The 19,746-nt window shown below is 32.9% G+C and overlaps 1 long non-coding RNA gene across 7 annotated transcripts; it reads right to left on the bottom strand.

Moving 5' to 3' along the window:
- Positions 1 to 100: 100 nt before the first annotated feature.
- Positions 101 to 18,684, bottom strand: LOC122297074. 7 transcript variants are annotated; one of them, XR_006238613.1, is made up of 7 exons: positions 18,449 to 18,684; positions 15,275 to 18,199; positions 14,663 to 14,817; positions 7,785 to 8,282; positions 7,614 to 7,667; positions 5,071 to 7,521; positions 101 to 633 (listed from the first exon to the last, which is right to left on the bottom strand). It is a non-coding gene; the product is annotated as an uncharacterized LOC122297074 (long non-coding RNA). The 7 variants fall into 7 exon arrangements; XR_006238615.1 differs by lacking the exon at positions 101 to 633 and having other exon boundaries at positions 5,307 to 5,601; positions 6,993 to 7,521; XR_006238620.1 differs by lacking the exon at positions 101 to 633 and having other exon boundaries at positions 5,307 to 7,521; positions 15,275 to 18,288.
- Positions 18,685 to 19,746: the final 1,062 nt, after the last annotated feature.

Genomic DNA, 19,746 nt, shown 5'->3' with positions numbered 1-19,746 from the left:
GGGCAATTCACCATGTGCTTACCATTTTGATGGATACAAATCAAAACTGGATATACTCATCTAAGGAAAGATAAAAATGCCACTTTGCAAAACTGCCACATGAAGATAAAATGCAAAATTGAAACTGATTATTCATTCTCAAGTTTAGAATATTTACAACCAAGAGAGTAATGTTTACAACCAAGCATTCTCGAATACATTGCCTTTACATTTATTCACCATAACTCTTGGTTACGAATCCTATATTATGGCAGAAGGCTCTTTTGAGAAATCCCCCTCAGTGTTGCCAAATAGGTTGTAAATGACTATCGTAGTTAATCTCCACTCCATTTTCTGAACTTCAAACTCTCTTTTGAAGGCTAAGAACCCCTTCAACTTTTAGAGAAGATATTTGTATCCATGAAATCCAATTCTTCCTGTGGTCATCATTTTTCATTTTTATTAGCCCATCCTCCCTTTTTTGAAGCTAATACTCATTTCTCAAGACTTCATTCCTCCTTTTTCTGAACCTCAAACTCCCTTTTGAAGACTCCATACTCTTTTTTCCTGAATCACATCCAATTTTTTTGGAAGTTCATTTTGTCTTTCTTTATAATCATCTACCCATATGAAGAAATTGCATTTGGAATGCCCCTGAAATGGAAAAACCCTCTTAGTACAAGTCTTATAGGTAGGGCTATGATAGGTTAAAAGTACCAAATCAAGATATTCAGTAACAATGAGAAGCATGGTCTGAGGAAAAATCATTTATATCTTTTGCACAGTTTCAGGAAAAATCATTTATATAATAATTAGAAAAAATGATGATAAAAATATTTTTTCTATGATTAAACATGTGAGACATCCTTCTTAGATAATATTTTTGTAATTTTTTAATAGTTTTGGAGATGCAATTTATTGGATAAAAAACAAATTGTGTTTTGGGTGGGAATCTATGAAAATAAAGCCCCATTTGAATTATGAAAATGTTTCTTCTCATCTCATTATTATAATTTTTTTAAATTTTTACACAAAATATAAGAAACAATTCAATTTTTTTAAATCCTAAAACAATAATAATATTAAAAAATGATATTCTAATAATATTTTATTCAACTTTCAATATTTATTTAAAATCATATCATCTTATCTCACTATCCAGACTGTACCTAAAACTTTTCATAATTTTTTTTTTTTTTTTAGTTTATGAAGACTCCTCTTGTCTCTTGAATTTTTCACAAAATATATAAGTAAATGATGAGATTAAATTTTTTGAAAACCAAACACCTCTAATTTACTAATCTTTATTTAAATTCTCATTTTCTCTTTCTTATTTATTTTTAGATCGTTGATTCATATTACACATAAATTACACATAATAATGTCCTAGTTATGTTTTAACTTTTTATGAGTAGTAGGAGTTGGTAACCACTTGTTACCCCATATTTTAGTCTTTTGACCATTGTCTCCATCTCATACTCTCTTTTAGCAGTTCATAGACCCCAAATACTTCTCCATCTGTGAAGGACCACTACCAATCTTAGCAGTCAAAATACACCATTGTTTAAAGTATTTTTCTTTCATATTCTTGGCCAGTAAAGAATTTGGATTTGTTAGCAACCTTTAAAACTGCTTTGCCAACATTAGGTTAAAGCTCTCCACATATCTAAAATCCAACTTTCCTAAACTCTTGATTCATATGCCTCCACCAAAACCGAGCCATCGTGATTGAGATCTCCTTACACAACTAATTAGGCAAGTTAAAAACACTCATTGAATAAGTAGGTGTTGCTTGTATAACTGTTTTTATAAGGATGTTTTTGCCAACCTAAGATAACTGTTTCTCAACATCCCCACAAATGATTCATCTCTAACATATCACCTTGCATTAGTGCTAAAATAAATGGAGGTTTTTTACATATTCAGTTTCTACCCAGATACATGTTCATACCTATCCATAATTTGTTTCATAGATCTCCACTTCTGCATATTTGATTTACCAAACAACATACAATCATATGCAAATAGCAAATGATTGATACTAATTCCACCCTTACTTACAAATGCCCCTATTCTTTCAACATCCATTGAACTTAACCCTTTTGCACATAATAGGAAAATGTAAGGAGACTCCTTGCCTAAGACCCTTGGTAGGTGTTATCAAATTCTCAGGCCATCCATTAACTAGCATTGAGTACTGCACTGGTGAGACACATTTCATTATTAAATTTGTCCATTTATCACCAAAACCAATTTTTCCCATAACTGCCCTCCTATAAGTCCAGTCAACTACATATCCAATTTTAATGTCATACTTCATTCTCTCTTTCTGCATAGTTTTCATGGTATGTAGGGCATTATATAATATATGCTATCATAGTATTGTCTGTAATAAGCCTACCTGGTATAAATGCACTCTGGTTATAAGAGATAGTGTCTAGTAACACTTTCTTCAATCTATTAGCAATAGTTTTATACAATACATAACATAAACTTATTGGTCTAAAATCACTAATAGACATGGGACTATCTATCTTGGAAATTAATGCAACATATGTCGAATTAATCCTCTCCTCAAGCTGCCCATCATTAAGAAATCTTAGAACTATTGTAGTAATGTCATCCTCAATTATATTCCAGTATTCCTGATAAAAACATTGGGGCCTAAGGATTTTAAAGCCCCGTCTAAAATAATGCACTTCCATCCTAGTAAATGTCTTCTCTAAGTTCTCATTCATCTCCATGGTAACTTGATTCTCTAAATGAGATCAACAATCTTCTATTGCATCATGTGAAGGACTGCTTGAACTTTAAACTTCCCTAAAATGGTCTTGAAAAGCCCTTTGAGTTTCCAATTGATTTGTTCTTAAAACTAATAGAAAGTCCAACACCTGTTAAATCTAATTTCTCTTCTTCCTCTGAGTAGCACACATACGGATGTATCTTGTGTTTCTATCTCCTAATTGATACCAATTTCTTTTGGCTCTTTATCTCCACTTTATATCTTCTTGACCTTCTAGTCACCCAACCACTAATATGCCTCAACGAGAAGTTATGAACAATGAAATTAATTTCATATTTCCATATAAGGCCAAAACCTCACTTCTCCCTACTGGGTCAACAACAAAGCACCCATCAAAACCTAATTTTCTTTTCACAACTTTTATTTTTGACGTTGTAAGTAGTGTTTCCATCATATACACCACTTTGAGATACTTTTCCTTTACCAATTGGTAAAGATCTTAAACTTTTCGACAATTCCAACTCAATAGATACATAATCCTCAACACGGCGGACTAATAGCCTTCGACGATTCCTTCTCCACAGCATTTCCGATTAACCTAGTAATTATTTTTGCTTTTTTTCCTCTTTTCTCTTCTAAGTTTTCATCAACCAAGAACAAACCAACGTAATTCTTAATAGAGGGCAATAAAGGATACTGACATGTCCATCCTTGCTTCCGAGCCCCTCTCTTCCAATTTCTTTCCGTGCATCTTCCTTTTCTTTGTGAATTGGTATAAGCAACTCCCTCATCCTCCTACGCTTTTCTATTTACCAGAGTTGTGTCATCTAAAGCGATGTCATTTGAAGGCCCCTTATTTTTATTCAGTCTATTGGTATTTTTGGTCTGTTTAGCATATTCCATTTAATAATGGACAATGCTAGGAACACCAAGAAAATCGATTCGATCGAGGAATGGTGCCGACAATGTATAATAGTTTTTTTTTTTTTGGGTTCTTTTTTTAAGGCATTTTTATGTATTTTTTTAAATACAAGAAAACTATACACGATATTAAAAAATAAACAAATGCAAATCGTAAAACAAGAAACCTAATATGTGATAGGTATACTTTGTCAATGTGCCTATTATTTTCCTTTAATTCAACATCTTTACAATTACATATCAAAATCGAACAAACTCAGACTTAGTAAGTTTTCCACTACCACTCAAAGCTTAAACAATTAAATTAAAAATAGCAATGATGTAAGCATTTAGATCTGGGTGGACTTGAACCACCATCCTCTCAAAACCCAGATGAACGCTCGAGTGCTCAACCATTTCGAGCTTCCAGATCTTCTCCAATAATATACAATAATTCAAGAATTAAGAGAAGTTTAAACAATGAATTCTACTTCATACAGATATTTTTACGTATTTATTATGCAAATCACTAATTTGATTGGCTAAAACAGTTATTTTGTATTAAAAAAATATAATACAACTAAACACATTAGTGAAAGGCATAACAAATAAGTAAAAGTGACTTTATATAAAATTTTTGTTTCTTTATATCCCCCCTTAAGACATAGGAACCTTCCAAATAAATCAAACTTCACTCAACAACAGAATAAGGAAAGGAAAAAGGAAACCTGAGGCCAGTCTAACCTGGTTTTGGTAAAGTTTTATTTAGGGAAAAATAAGTAAAGTTTTCTGAGTTTGAAGTTTTGATATGAGCCTCTTCTCTTTACCCCATACTCACCACGACAAACTAAGGGTTAGTTTGGATACACAAACTCAAACTATCACATCTCATATAATCATTATAACTTTTACAAAATTTCACACAAAACAATTCAACTTTTTTAAATCCAAAACAAAATTAATATTAATAAATTAATATTATAATAATATTTTATTCAACTTTTATTAAAAAAATCATCTTATCTATCTAAATCTAACGTGGCTGCTGGACAATCGTGAGTCCCAACGGCAAGTTAACAACTAAGCTATCCCCCCACTGCCCTCTCTTCAATCTCTTCTGCTCTCTCACCGTCTGACTCTCACCCTGCTTCTCTCATTATCTCTGAGTCAATTAAATGAAATGCTGCTTCATTTCATGCAGAAAATATAACGGCTTACTTAGTTGCGGAAAACATAACTACTTAGTTGTAGGCATAAGTACCACTCATCGAAAGAAGAGGTATCACTACGCTTTTATATTCACTGAAATGTTTGAAAGAATTCTATTCACTGGCCTCGTATAGCCCATCGCAAGTAGTTATCAGTGACTCACAGGTTTATATAATTCAGTTAATAACAAATTTCTTACGCTTATCAGAAAAGTTATCAACAGAAAAAACAGTTCTTACCAACGATGACGTCTTGTTAAGCCCTTATTCAAGCAGCTTCAGACCGATCACAACTTCGAAGATCTTCACCAACTACCATACCAACTGTGCAAGCTCCTCGGTCCCAAATTATTTAAGTAAACAAAAGATTAGAGGTATCGCTAGACATCTGGCAAGTTTTCAGACTTGTACCATGCTTGCTTGGTTAACGAATTCATCAAAACATCGTAACTTTAAAATACTAAATTAATACACAATTTTACCGACAAACCAAGGCAATCTAATGATAGCATAAAAAATAAAGTTAATGGAACACAACTAACCAAACCTCAAACAGTACAATGAAGTTAAAAAAAATATGGAGTATTATAATGAATGCTGAAAATAAATTTATCATTTTACTCTGAAAAATAAATTGAGGTAGTCACAACCGCCATTAGGAGCCAAAGAAGATAAAGAATGAACTCCGGAATGAAAAGGTTCAGATTCTAGTTTTTGTATCATACTAGGTATCATCACCTCGGACGCCGCATAACCTCATGCTTGCTGCAACTGAAAAACACCAAAGCAGCAAAACTTCCAATAAGAATCTAACTTCCAAGTCACTTTGGCAGCCTAAAACCTCATGTGGCACAACACCTTTCCACATCACCAGCTAGAATCGATATGCAGGACGAACGCAACCTCAACACAAGCACTTTGAATGCCCAAAAGGACTTAATACAGGAATACAGTTCATGATCTCAAAGCGTAGTAAAAATACGCAGTACATATTAATATATAGTCCTCCCAAAAGATCGAAAATTGGTGATACAACAAATAAATCAAGTAAACCATATTCGATTCCAAGATATATCACAACATAAGAAAGTAGTCCAAAACCACAAGATTAGGCATATCACAGGCTCCATATCGGAGTAACAATAAAAAGATGCACGCTTTGGCAATTATGAGGGAAACATTGCAACATTATAACTGACTTTTCGAGTATTTACAGGAATTGCTGCCTTTGAGCCTTGCGAAGCCAAAGTTGAGATGCCATGGATAAATTATGATGTCATTAAGATATAATTAGTAGTGCAGTGTGATTGCGATCACTGAAAGGCAAATCAATTCGTCTTGCTTATGTGCTTGTTCATTGGATTGAATATATAGAATATATATAATTACTTTGAAAAACAATTGTTAGAGGGAAGGCAAATAGAAAAGCTATCTGATAGCTAATACATGGAACTTAAGATCTCGTTTGGACACTTCAAATATTTTAGAATATTGCAAATAACAACTAAATGATTTAAGTTAATACGTTTTATTGGATTTTAAAAAATAAGAGAAATTTACAACAATATTTTGCAAATGAGATTAAAAAAATAATAATAATAATAAGAAAAAAATAAAAAAATAAAAAAAGAAAGAAAGGAGGACGATGGCAGGATGTTTCGCTGTGATTGAGGCAAGCCATGCACTTGAAGCCAAATCAAGTTTCAAGAAAAGAATGGAGTTAAAGCGATCTTTCATGGACAATTAACTACAACACTAAGGGAGGTAATTCAAGTCATGGGAAGACTAAGGCATTGTGAAGACAGTCTGTACAGGAATTTGAATTAGTTGTACGGCAAACAAGGGATGGGATTGGGGAGGTGGTGTATTTAGGGTTTGGTGTATTTAGGGTAGTTTTCACGGGCACACTAGTATGGGCCGAGCATTTTCTTGTATACGTCTAGTCAATAGATTTGACGAACGTCTCATGCAGCTGGCAAGGATAAGATTTCCAACATTAAGATCATCTTTTCCGTTCTTAAAATCTGCTCCGAAACATGCGATGCAATGAACCTATAGTTTGTCGGTACTTCTAAACTCTATAGTTGAATAATTCTTTTTTTAAAAGATCTATAGTTGAATGAATTAAATAGATAAAGGAAAATCTGATATAAAGAGTATACCTCAAACTCCATGTGAACTGCGAGTGCATGAGCCGTAATGCTGCTGATGTATCTCAGATACCCCTTTCATCTGGTAAGCAAACATGGGCGTCGAGAGCGAAAATATAAAGGATCACAGAAAGAGCAGCACAGGGAAACGGCACACACCGGTGGGGAGACCCCGGGCAAAATCCCCGTGCGATCTCCCCCTCAAACCAAAAAACGTATAACTTTTTTATTATGGTTCTTTGTGACCTGCCATGCAAGCGCACCTGTCATGGCAAAGGTCGGATGACAAAGATGAATCAGGACTCATTAGCCAAATTCAAACTCTGGCCCTTTCGTCCTGATATTATCCTATACATCCATTTACATCAACAAGTTACATGGAACGACCTGCCACAATTGATCTTTATAACATCATCTCCGCAATCCCACCCCCCACAGATCCAGCGCCATCGCGGGGACCAGCAAGCCTTCCCGTGAAATCATTAACTCTCAGTCTCTCAGACACCGGACCTGAAAAATTGTCTCCGGACGATCACCACGCCTGCCTCCAAGAAAACGAATAAAATAGAATCACCGCAAGGAAACATTCCGTAGGAGGAATTTCAGTCAAAGAAAATCAATCGATGAACAAACCCTAGAATCGAAACGGAAGCGGATCCCGTAAATCGAAGCGATCATTTCACAGATCTAGAAAACAAAAAAAAAGGCCAAGAAGGTATCCTTATAAATTACGAAGCGATACCAAGAATTCAAAACATAAAGAAGAAGAATCATCACAAAGAAAAGTGATATCCACAAACAAACCTTGAAGTAGATATCTCAGAACGAAGATCCTCGACCTATCGAAGTTCAAACCAGAATTTTAATAGAGTCAATCGGTTCAAAGTCTTGAAGCGGCCATCAGCGTGTGCCACCCTACGCGACCTAGCCGAATTCGAGAACATCATGCAAGGCAGAGAAACCTCGAGGAAGAGATCTGCAAAGGAATTATGAGAAAACGGAGGTACGCAGGTGACCTAGAGGCGTACGTAGAAAGAAAGCCAGGCGCTTTTCTTGCCTGGGATAAACTCGGAGGACCTTTCAATTCCTCCCGTTGTTGATGACAATATATAATGAAACGGACGGTTGAGATTGGACAAAGACTTTAGAAATCGACGGATAATATCAGACGACCTCTGTTTGACACGTCAGTGTGCGTTATCCGCACGCATATTAGGAGTCCTTCTTGCCTCTTGGTATTGATCTCGTGAAACACGGCTCATTACGTAGTCCTCACTCCTCAGTCCTCACGCCTCCTATAACCTTGTTTCATAATTTCGGTTATTCTAATTAAATTTAAAAGATAAATTTTAAAAATAAAATTTCGGTTATTCTAATTAAATTTTCCAATATCACTACTTTTATTTATAACATATAAGTTATGAATTATTGGTTATTAATTATTAACATTTTGTAATATCAATATGTGTTTTTCCCATTTATTCAAAAATAATTATTTTAATTTGAAAAATAAAATTTCTACCTCATGAAACAAAACTAGCAACTAGAGTAATTCCTAATGTAACCAAAGGATCAGGATTCCAGAATTATCAATATTAGGATCTTGATCCATTATTCTCAAATAGAAAATGGACACAATTTTTCATTTGACAGTTATTTTTTTTAATCAAAACAATCTTATTTATTAGAAACTTAGGGTCAGTTTAGTATCTCAATTCCTCTCAACTCATTTCATCTAATTATTATAATTTTTCTAAATTTCAACATAAAATATAATAAATAATTCAACTTTTTCTAATCTCAAAATAATAATATTAAAAAATAACATACTAACAATATTTTATTTAAATTTCAACTTTCAATTCAACTCAACATCCAAACGTAGCTTAAACAGTTCTCTCTAAATTAAAGACTTATTCAAAAAACTTTTTGGCGTGCACAGAGAAGCATTTAATTCACCTTCCTAATTCCTGATCACATCACCAGCTTCCATCCTAAAATAATCAACATCTAATGCACCATCCCAGTTAACTTTATAAAAGTTTATAGGTTCACTGAAATTTCAGCTGGTGTGTTAGATCTCTAATCTTCATTTGTGCCAGTTGAAAGCTCTCCACCTCTTCTTTTGCACCATCTAAAACTTATCTAAGACTGTCAAGTTTTCTATAAATAACAAATCTATTTCTTCTTATCTATAAATTGCTAAAAAAAATTGCCGAGACATCTTGAGCAACAACACAACTCCACATTGACAGCTTGTTTCCTCATCTTGTTCACATATAGGACAGACGTCATTTCCAATGATTTTCCTCCAAAAAGATTTCTCTTTGTAGGGAGTACTTCAATTTACAACTTTCCAAACAAAGCCAAACAGACTTTGGGACTTTCAACTCCTAGATTTTCTCCCATCCAACTAAAATGTTCCCCTCTGCCAACTCTTTTAACTAAACTGCCAAGTGATATATTGTTGTCTTCACAGAGAACATTCCAAATTTATTAATGCCCCATATTATTTTATCTGCTGATCCTCTCTTCACTCATCACTTCATTAATAAGGTTTATGTTCTACCAACCATTGTCATTAGTTAACACTTTAATAGTAGTTTCACTTAGAAGAATCTTCACTTGTGATTAAACCATACGAGTAGTAGTTGTATGAGTTAGTAACCACTTGTCATCCCATATTTTAGTCTTTTGCCCATTCTCTCCATCTCATACCATTTTTTATCAGGTTCCCAGAGCCCCAAATACTTCTCAATATCTGTGACGGACCACTACCAATCTTAGCAGCCAAAATACACCCTTGTTTAAAGTATTTTTCTTTCATAATCTTGGCTAGTAAAGAATTGGGATTTGTTAGCAACCTCTAGAACTGCTTTGCCAACATAGCTTGGTTAAAGTTCTCCACATTTCTAAAATCCGACCGTTCTTAACTCGATTCATGTCCCCCCTAGAACCGGGACATCATGGTTGAAATCTCCTTACACAACTAATTAGGCAAGTTAAAAACTCTCATTGCGTAGGTAGGTATTGCTTGTGACTGTTTTTCTAAGAATTTCTTTGCTAGCCTGAGATAAAAAGTGATTCTTCCAGTTGTTTATTGTATCCCATACTCTCTCCTTATCCCAGATATTTCTCAACATCCCCATAGACACTTGCTCCTATATCTTGTACTAATTCATCTCTAACATCTCACCTTGTATTAATGCTAAAACAAATGGAGGTTTTTAACATATTATGTTTCTGCATAGATGCATGTTCATACCTATCCATAATTTGTTTCAATATTTGATTTACAAAACAGTATACAATACAGAAACCCCTTTTATAGCCCATGTTCTTTCAACGTTGTGAACCATTGAACTTAACCCTTTGGCAAATAATAGGAAAAGGTAAGGAGACTCCTTGCCTAAGACCCCTGGTAGGTGTTATCAAATTCCCAGGCCGTCCATTAACAAGCACTGAGTACTGCATTGTTGAGACAAATCAAATTTATCCATTTATCACCAAAACCAAATTTTCCTATAACTACCCTCATGTAAATCCTTCTCCTTTCTGCCTAGTTTTCATGGTACGTAGGGCTTTATATGCTATCATGGTATTATCTGTAATAAGCCTACATGGTATAAATGCACTATCTAGTTATAAGAAATAATATCTGGTAACACTTTCTTCAGCCTATTAGTAAGAGTTATAGCAATAATTTTATACAATACATTACATAACCTTATTGGTCTAAAATCACTAACAGACATGGGACTATCTATCTTGGAAATTAATGCAACATATGTCGAATTAATCCTCTCCTCGAACTGCCCATCATTAAGAAATCGTAAAACTATTGTAGTAATTTCATCCTCAATTATATTCCAGTATTCTTGATCAAAGCAGGACCCAAAACCATTGGGCCTAAGGATTTTATAGGCCCCATCTGAAATAATACATCCTCCACTTCCATCCTAGTAAATGTCTTCTCTAAATTCTCGTTCATCTCCATAGTAACTTGACTCTCAAAATGAAATAAACAATCTTCTATTGCATCTTGTGAAGGATTGCTTGAACTATAAACTTCCCTATAATGGTCTTGAAAAGCCCTTTGAATTTCTAATTGATCTATTCTTAAAACTGACAGAAAGTCGCTCACATGTTAAATCTAATTTCTCTTCTTCCTCTGAGTAGCACACATATGAAAGTATCTTGTGTTTCTCTCTCTTAATTGATACCAGTTTCTCGACTCTTTGTCTCCACTTTATATCTTCTTGTTCTAATAGATAACCTACTTCTTGCTATAATCTTTTAATTAGAGCTACATTTTGTGACCCCTTAGACTTCTTGTCATCTTTTTATAGCTTCTGTCTTCTACTTAATCAACTTCTCACCTCCTCTACATCTATTTTTACTCCATTTTGATGAAGAATTACTGCTCTTGAAAAGAGCAGATTGTACTCTTTCCGGTGGATGCATAAGTGGTAACTAAGTATTCCAAACCACCTCAGTTATTTTCCTACAATCAAATCATCGTTTTTCCAACATGCTTCAAATTTAGATATTTCCTTTTTTTTATGTATTGTCTTCCTTTCTCATGGCTAATTAACAATAATAAGGGCTTGTAATATGAGCTTCCAGCTGCTTGGCTGCCAAGCATTCTACCTTGACATATTTATACATCACTCCATGGTAAATTTGCCACTACTCTGTTTAATCTCTCCTTCATAAAGCTATCATTTGCTTGTCTATTACTCCACGTGAAAATATCCCTATGTATCCTAAATTAAACAATTTATTGTCTTCAATAGAAGACCTAAAAGCCCTCTTTTGGTTTTCAGGTCTATTTCTGCCCCCCAACTGCTTAAATTGCACCAACATTTTGTTAAAATCCCCTATAGTGCATAATTCCCTAGGTGAAGCCTAGACCATAATTTCCTAGATAGCGTCTTTTCACTCACCTCAAGTTCACCTTCTACTGTCACCCAACCACTGATATGCCTCAATGAGAAGTTATAAACAATGAAATTAATCTCAAATTTCCACATAAGTGCCAAAGCCCCACTTCTCCCTACTTGGTCACTTGGTCAACAACAAAGCACCCATCAAAACCTAATTTCCTTTTAGAGAATATCTACTAAATTGAGCATACATTGAATTAGCTAAATACTTGTTATCTAACATATTAGCTACAGTAAATTCATCCTACATTTCATATTTCTGTAGCACCTTCATATTAATATTTTATTATTTTCTATCACACGGTCATTTTATTTTCCTTCCCGCGACCATCTGCTTCTTCGCATGACCCTTCTCCTCTCCTGCAAGTCTTCTTCGCACAACCATCTCCTTTTCTTCTTCCTTTTCTTCTTCTTTTTCCTGCACATCTCTTTCTCCCTATGTCCCGCAAGGCTCTTTCCTTTTCTTTCCTGTAAAATCTCCTTTCCAGCAACTGCTCAAAGTTTCTCTCCGAATCATATACCAACAACATGGTAATATTCGAAACCTTAGCCTTGATTTTTCTCATTTATTTTGCTCAATTTGTGTGGGTGCCAATGTTTGGGTTCGTTGTTATTTTCGTTTTGTTCATTAGGTGCCCTTCTCTGATCTGTGGGTGCCATTCTGATATGGGTTATGTTGATTTGTGGGTGCCATTCTGATTTAGAAGTTTGCGGGTCGTCTTTTACTCTATTGTGAGATAGCTGTGTAGGCGGAGCTCTTGGACAGTATAGGTGGAGCTCACAAATTGTTGTAGTGTGGAATATAGTTCCTACTTGCTATGGTGTACTTGGAGGGAAAAAATGCTTGAATTTCTAAGGAACTGGAGCCAACTATAAAGGAACTCAAGATTTTCTTTTTCATTACAGAATTTTCTTACTAATTCTACGGACTTTAATGGGCTAAACTTTACATCATTTCTATTATCTTTTCCTCTCTGATAGATATTTTTCTTGTATAAAACCTATGAACTTGGAGTACACATTTTTAGCTTCTTAGTGAAATTTTTGTTGCTTTTGAAAACAATGAATAGAGAATTGCTTATGGGATTCATAATGACTCCAAAGGGTTAGTGACGATTTTTGTTTTAAAGCAACCATTCTTCTGCAGAATGTTATCATATTTTTAAAAACTTTCATTCAACATTTAGAATCTCAGTGGCCTAGAGATGAATTTCTTATGAGTTTCTATTTTTAAGCTTTATTCAATATTAATCATTCCTTAACTTGAGAAATCATTATATTCATATACCAAGCTTCTTAGAAATATTATGACGTCAAAACACTCCATGTCTTGAGACTAAATGCATTCATAGATTTTTAAGTGAAATTAATAATATCCTTGTTAGAGCAGTTGGAACAATTTGTCTCGTTTGTTTACCCAAACCTAAACTATCACATCTCATCTCATCTCATCTAATCATTACAACTTTTTTCAAATTCTCACACAAAATATAATATACAATTTAACTTTTTCAAATCTCAAAACAAAACTAATATTAGAAAAGTATATTATAACAATATTTTATTCAACTTTCAATAAAACATCTCATCTAAACTATGTAATCAAACGAGACGTTATGTTGCAAGTGTGAATCCCGGCTGGTTTTTATTTTGGATGTCATTCCTTAAATCGTCATTGATTTGATATCAAACATCTGCTTCTATTATGTTAAAAGCTATGGATTGATTTACATGAGAGAATGAAACATATAATACTTCCTATTGTTGTTGAACATGCAGATCTAACATAGTCCTCTTTTAATGGGGTCTTATGTTTACCGAGGTGGTGGAAAATCAGTCCATTCCATGTTCCGTCAAAGTACCGTTGACATGGTTTTTTTGCTTTGGAATGTGTTGTTTTGAATGTGGAGTCCTATTGTATTCGCAGCATAAAATCATTTTAATGGTGGCACCCATGCATTCAGAACATTTAAATTTGTTATCATCAGGGTTAATCACTTTTTTTTCATCTTTTAATATATTTTTTGGTTTGTTTATTGGTAGAACTTCATACATTTATCACATGGATAAGATTATATGGACAAAGCACTCATAGTCTTTAATTTCCTTGAAAGAAATATATTTTGTTTCCTTTATGGTGTCTTGGAGATCCAAGTTGCTAAAATGAAACTGAGAACTATAAAATGTGTTTTTACTTTAAAGGTGGTAACTTCACAATATGCTGTTTATCTTGAGGCCAAGGTTAATGAGAATGGAGATTCTTTCCCTGATAGAGAGGGTTTTATATATCAAGAATAACAAGCATTTTGTTATATTGAATAGTAGTGAAAAATAATGAATAGTATAATAATAAATAAATATATAAATACTAAAATAATAAATAGTAATATAGTATTCTAAGAAAACTTAATACCCAAAACTAGCCTAAATGAAATGCCACATCATTTCATGCCAAAAAAATAATAACTTTTCTACATGTGCCATTCCATAAAAATTAAAAATTAAATAAAATATTGTAAAAAAATAATTTTATAATATTAATTTTATTAAAATTTAAAAAAATTAAATTATTTATTATATTTTATGTTGAAATTTGAAAAAATTATAATAATTAAAATGAAATAAGATAGTTTTGTATTGTACACAAAGCCTAAATTGTCCCCGACATAATTATTTAATAATAAATTTCCTACGCTTATCAGAAAAATTATAAACAGAAAGAAATGAAGTTCTTACCAACGATAACGTCTTGTTAAGCACTTATTCAAGCAGCTTCAGACAGATCACAACTTCGAAGATCTTCACCAACTAACACACCAACGTTGCAAGCTCCTTCGCCCGTTGATTTAAGAGGTATGAAAGAAAACATCCCCAAGGGTATTTGAAGCCTTCTACCAATCAAACAAACGATTGGCAGTCTGAGATAACATCTTAACTTTGAAATACTAAGGCCAGGTTTAGAATATTCATATCAATTCAAAATTTTCATTTCAGCTCAAAATTATCATCTAATTATTATAACTTGTCTAAATTCCCCCACAAAATATAATAAACAATAACTTTTTTAAATTCCAATTCAACTTTTTCAAATTACAAAATAATAATATCAAAAAATAATATTTTAAACTTTCATCTCAACTCAAAATTCTCATCTTATTTACCAATCATGCCCTAAATTACTAAGAAATGTACACATTCTTCTGAAGGCATAAAAGATAATGCAAAAAGTTACATGAAATAAAATAAAAACATGCTTCTACTAAATAAATGCGAAAAAGAATTGAGGTTCAGAAGATTAATAATGAATTACGAAATGAAAAGGTTCAGATTTTAGTTTATGAATCATACTGGCAAGTGTTTCCACACAACACCTTTCCACATCATCAGCTAGAACCTAAAAGCAGGACGAACACAACCTCAACACAAGCAATTTGAATGATGCCCAAAGCGTGGTAAAAATACGCAGTACATTTAACTCTCAACTCCGAAGATCTTCACCAACCACCGTACCAACGTTGCAAGCTCCTTGGTCCCTATTGAACTTTGACTAGTGGCACCACATCATTTTATTAACAAAAGATGAGAGGTACGAGACTCGAAAAGAAAACAGTCCCAAGGGAATTTAAGGTCTTTTACCAATGAATCAAATGACTGGCAGCCTGATAACATTGACTAGAATTTTCATGAGGTGAAATCAGCTATTGTTTTTTCTATTATAAGAGAGTATGGCTAGACATTGGCAAGTATTACCAATGAGTATCCCGATTACTCTTTTACCCGTTATCATCACCTCAGATGCCTGCATAACTTCATGCTTGCTAGGGTTTCTGCTGCAACACCAAAGCAGCAAAACTTCCATAAGAATCGAACTTCAAGTCCGTTTGGCAGTGAAAGATCTCATGCAGCACAACACCTTTCCACATCATCAGCTAGAGTCGATATGCAGGGCGAACACAACCTTAACACAAGCACTTCGAATGATGCACTAAAGGACTTGATACAGGAATACAGTTGATGATCTCAAAGCGTAGTAGAAATACGCAGTACATATTAAAACCATATTCGACTCCCAAGATATATCACAACATAAGAAAGTGGTCCACAACTACAAGATTAGGTACATCACAGGCTCCATATCGGAGTAACTAAATAAAAAGACGCACAAGCTACAAATACGAGTTGGCAATTATGAGGGAAACATTGCAACATTATAACTGATTTTCCGAGTGAATAGCTGGCGTTGAGCCCTTACGAAACCAGATTTGAGATGCCACGGAGAAATTATGATGTCATTGAGATATAATTAGTAGTGCGGTGTAATTATGGCCACGGAAAGGCCAATAGAAAAAAACATTTGTTACAGAGAGACAAATAGAAAGCCAACCTGGAGCATACATTGATCTATGCATATATATATATATATATATGCATAGTCATATATGCAGTCATATTTACATGAACCTAAATTTATCTACATTAGATTATATGTATCTTCAAATATTTGTATAGTTATAAACATTACATTTACATGTTTAAAAATTTACTATTCACTTTTCAAAACATATTTTATTCATTCTTTTTCTCTCCTCCCATTCTCTTTCTACATATTTTACCTTTATATATTTTATTACATACTTTACTCATTCACTTTTTAAAAAATATTTTTCTCAAATATTTTACATATTTGAAGATCAAATCTTATTAAAAAAATAATAATAATAATAATAAAATGATAATATTTTATTATTATTTTCTCAAAATTGCATAAGCTAATGTAAAAATTTTACTTGTATAGCAAATTGAATCTTTAAAAGATGTAATTTTACATATATATATATATATATATATATATATGCATAAACTAATGTAGATACTCTACAGGAAGAGGCTAGGGTCGTTTGGCTGACAAAGTGAGATGAGTCTCGCCTAGCTAGTGCGCTAGTGTGCTTATTTTTACGTAAGAGATAAAGATAAATTCATATTTAAATTAAAAATTAAATAAAATATTATTAAAATATATATTTTTTAATATTAATTTTATTTTAAGAATTAAAAATTTTAAATTGTTCATTTTATTTTATAAAGAAATTTAAAGAAATTATTATATGATTAGATAAGACAAAAATAGTTGAAAGCAAATGACGCCTTCATCTTAGAATATTTGCGAATAACAATGACAAGATTAAAATTAAAATATTTTAATAAATTTTAGAAAAATAAGAGAAAAAATTGAAAATATATTATTTTAATTAAAAAAGTCTGAATATAATTTTTTAATATTATTTTTATTTCAAATTAAAAAAAAAATTGTATTATTTTTTTATTTTGATTGAAAGATTGAAAAATTATAATTATTTAGATAATGATTACATAAAAAAAAATTTAAAGAAATTATTGTGTGTTTGATTAAACTTTAGGAATGAAATACCTGAAAATGGTATCCAAATATTGTGTTTGTTTAATTGATTAAATCTGTTAAAAGACGAATATATGACCCCAAAAAAAAAAAAAAAAAGACGAATAAATCTGTGTTTAATTATTTAGATTTGAGACGTTTGCAGCTCCCTCCAAGGACAAGATTTCCAACATTAATTATGATAATCTTTTCCCCTTTTCGTAATCTGTTGCGAGACATAGTTTGCCGGCACTTCTAAAATCTATAGTTGAATAATTCTTTTTTTTTTTTTTTAAATCTATAGTTGAATAAATTAAATTGATAAAGGAAAATCTGAAATAAAGAGCATACCTCAAACTCCATGTGAACTGTGAGTGCATGAGCCGTAATGTTGGCTGATGTATCAAAGCTACCCCTTTCATCTGGTAAGCAACCATGGGCGTCGAGAGCGAAAATATAAACGATCGCGGAAAAAGCAGCACAGGTAAACGGCACACACCGGTGGGGAGACCCCGGGCAAAATCCCCGTGCGATCTCCCCCTCAAACCAAAAAACGTATAACCTTTTTATTATGTTTCTTTGTGACCTGCCATGCAAGCGCACCTGTCATGGCAAAGGTCGGATGACAAAGATGAATCAGGACGAAAGGGCCAGAGAATTTAGCTGGCCCTTTCGTCCTGATATTATCCTATACATCCATCTACATCAACAAGTTACATGGAACGATCTGCCACAATTGATCTTCATAACATCATCTCCGCAATCCCACCCCCACAGATCCAGCGCCTTCGCGGGGACCAGCAAGCCTTCCCGTGAAATCAATAACTCTCAGACATCGAACCTGAAAATTTGGCTCAGGACGAACGCCACGCCTGCCTCTAAGAAATCGAATAAAATAAAATCACCGCAACGAAGCGTTCCATAGGCGAGGAATTTCAATCAAAGAAAATCAATCGATGAACAAACCCTAGAATCGAAACGGAAGCGGATCCCGTAAATCGAACCGATCATTTTACAGATCTAGAAACAAAACAAAAAAGGCCTAGAAGGTATCTTTAAGATTACAAAGCGATACCAAGAATTCAAAACATAAAGAAGGAGAATCATCACAAGAAAAAAAGTGATACCAGAATTTTAATAGAGTCAATCGGTTCACAGTCTTGAAGCGGCCATCAGCGTGTGGCTCCCTAGGCGACCTAGCCGAATTCGAGAACACGATGCTAGGCAGAGAAGCCTCGATGAAGAGATCTGCAAGGGAATTATGAGAAAACGGAGGCGCGCAGGTGACCAAGAGGCGTAGAAAGAAAGTCAGGCGCTTTTCTTGCTTGGGATAAGCTCGGAGGATCTTTCAATTAATCCCGTTGTTGATGACAATATATAATGAAACGGACGGTTGAGATTTGACAAAGACTTTAGAATCGACGGCTAATATCAGACTACCTATGTTTCGACACGTCATTGTGCGTTATTCGCACGCATATTATTAGAGAGTCCTACTTGGTATTGATCTCGTGAAACACAGCTCATTACGTAGCCCTCACTCCTCACGCCTCTTTAGATTTTGAACCGAAGTTTCTTCGCAATTTACCTCAAGAAACAAGGCTAACAACGAGAATATTCCTAATGTTGAGATGAAATAAATTAAAATTAAAATTAAAAATTAAATAAAATATTTTTATAATATTATTATTATTTTAAAATTTAAAAAAATTAAATTAATTATTATATTTTATATAAAAATTTGATAAACTTACAATAATAAAATACAATAAAATAAAATGAGTTAAAAAGACATTTTGTATCCAAACCTTCGCTTAGCTTCTGCCATTATTTTAATATCATTTCTCTATTCTTAAATAAAAAATGATAGACATATCACTCTTTTTACAACTGACATATCACTCTATTTTTAAAATAAATTATAAAAATAATATTTGTTAAAAGACATGATATTTTTAGTTAAAGAGTGTAAAAAAAAAAAAGATAAATATAAGATTTATATAAAAAAATAATTATTTAATAATAAATTTTACTTTTTTTCAAATCAAATATGTGATATTTACATAATTCATAACAATATTTAATATTATTCATATTTTAATCTTGTTGTCGTCAATGCATTCTACGGCTCTTGCCTTATTAGGTGTATTAAAACCACTGGTTGCCTTTATCAATGAAAAAAACCAAAGGCCAGAGAGGAATAACGATAGCTGTATAAGATCTTTTTTATTATGATTTCAAAAAAAAAAAAAAGATCTTTTTTATTATAATACGTAATAATAATAAAATTTTAAACATAAATTTTATAAATTAAATTATAATACGTAAATGTGAATTTAAAGGTTTATTTTCGCATGTTTAGCATAACTAGGAATCAAATAAAGTGTTGAATTTAAAGGATTTAAATTTTTTAAAGTTTTCGTCC

This window comes from Carya illinoinensis, chromosome 2 (genome assembly GCF_018687715.1).
Source record: "Carya illinoinensis cultivar Pawnee chromosome 2, C.illinoinensisPawnee_v1, whole genome shotgun sequence".
Lineage (NCBI taxonomy): Eukaryota > Viridiplantae > Streptophyta > Magnoliopsida > Fagales > Juglandaceae > Carya > Carya illinoinensis.
Note: the sequence above shows the minus strand (reverse complement) of the source record. Positions and strands in the feature narration are given on the sequence as shown.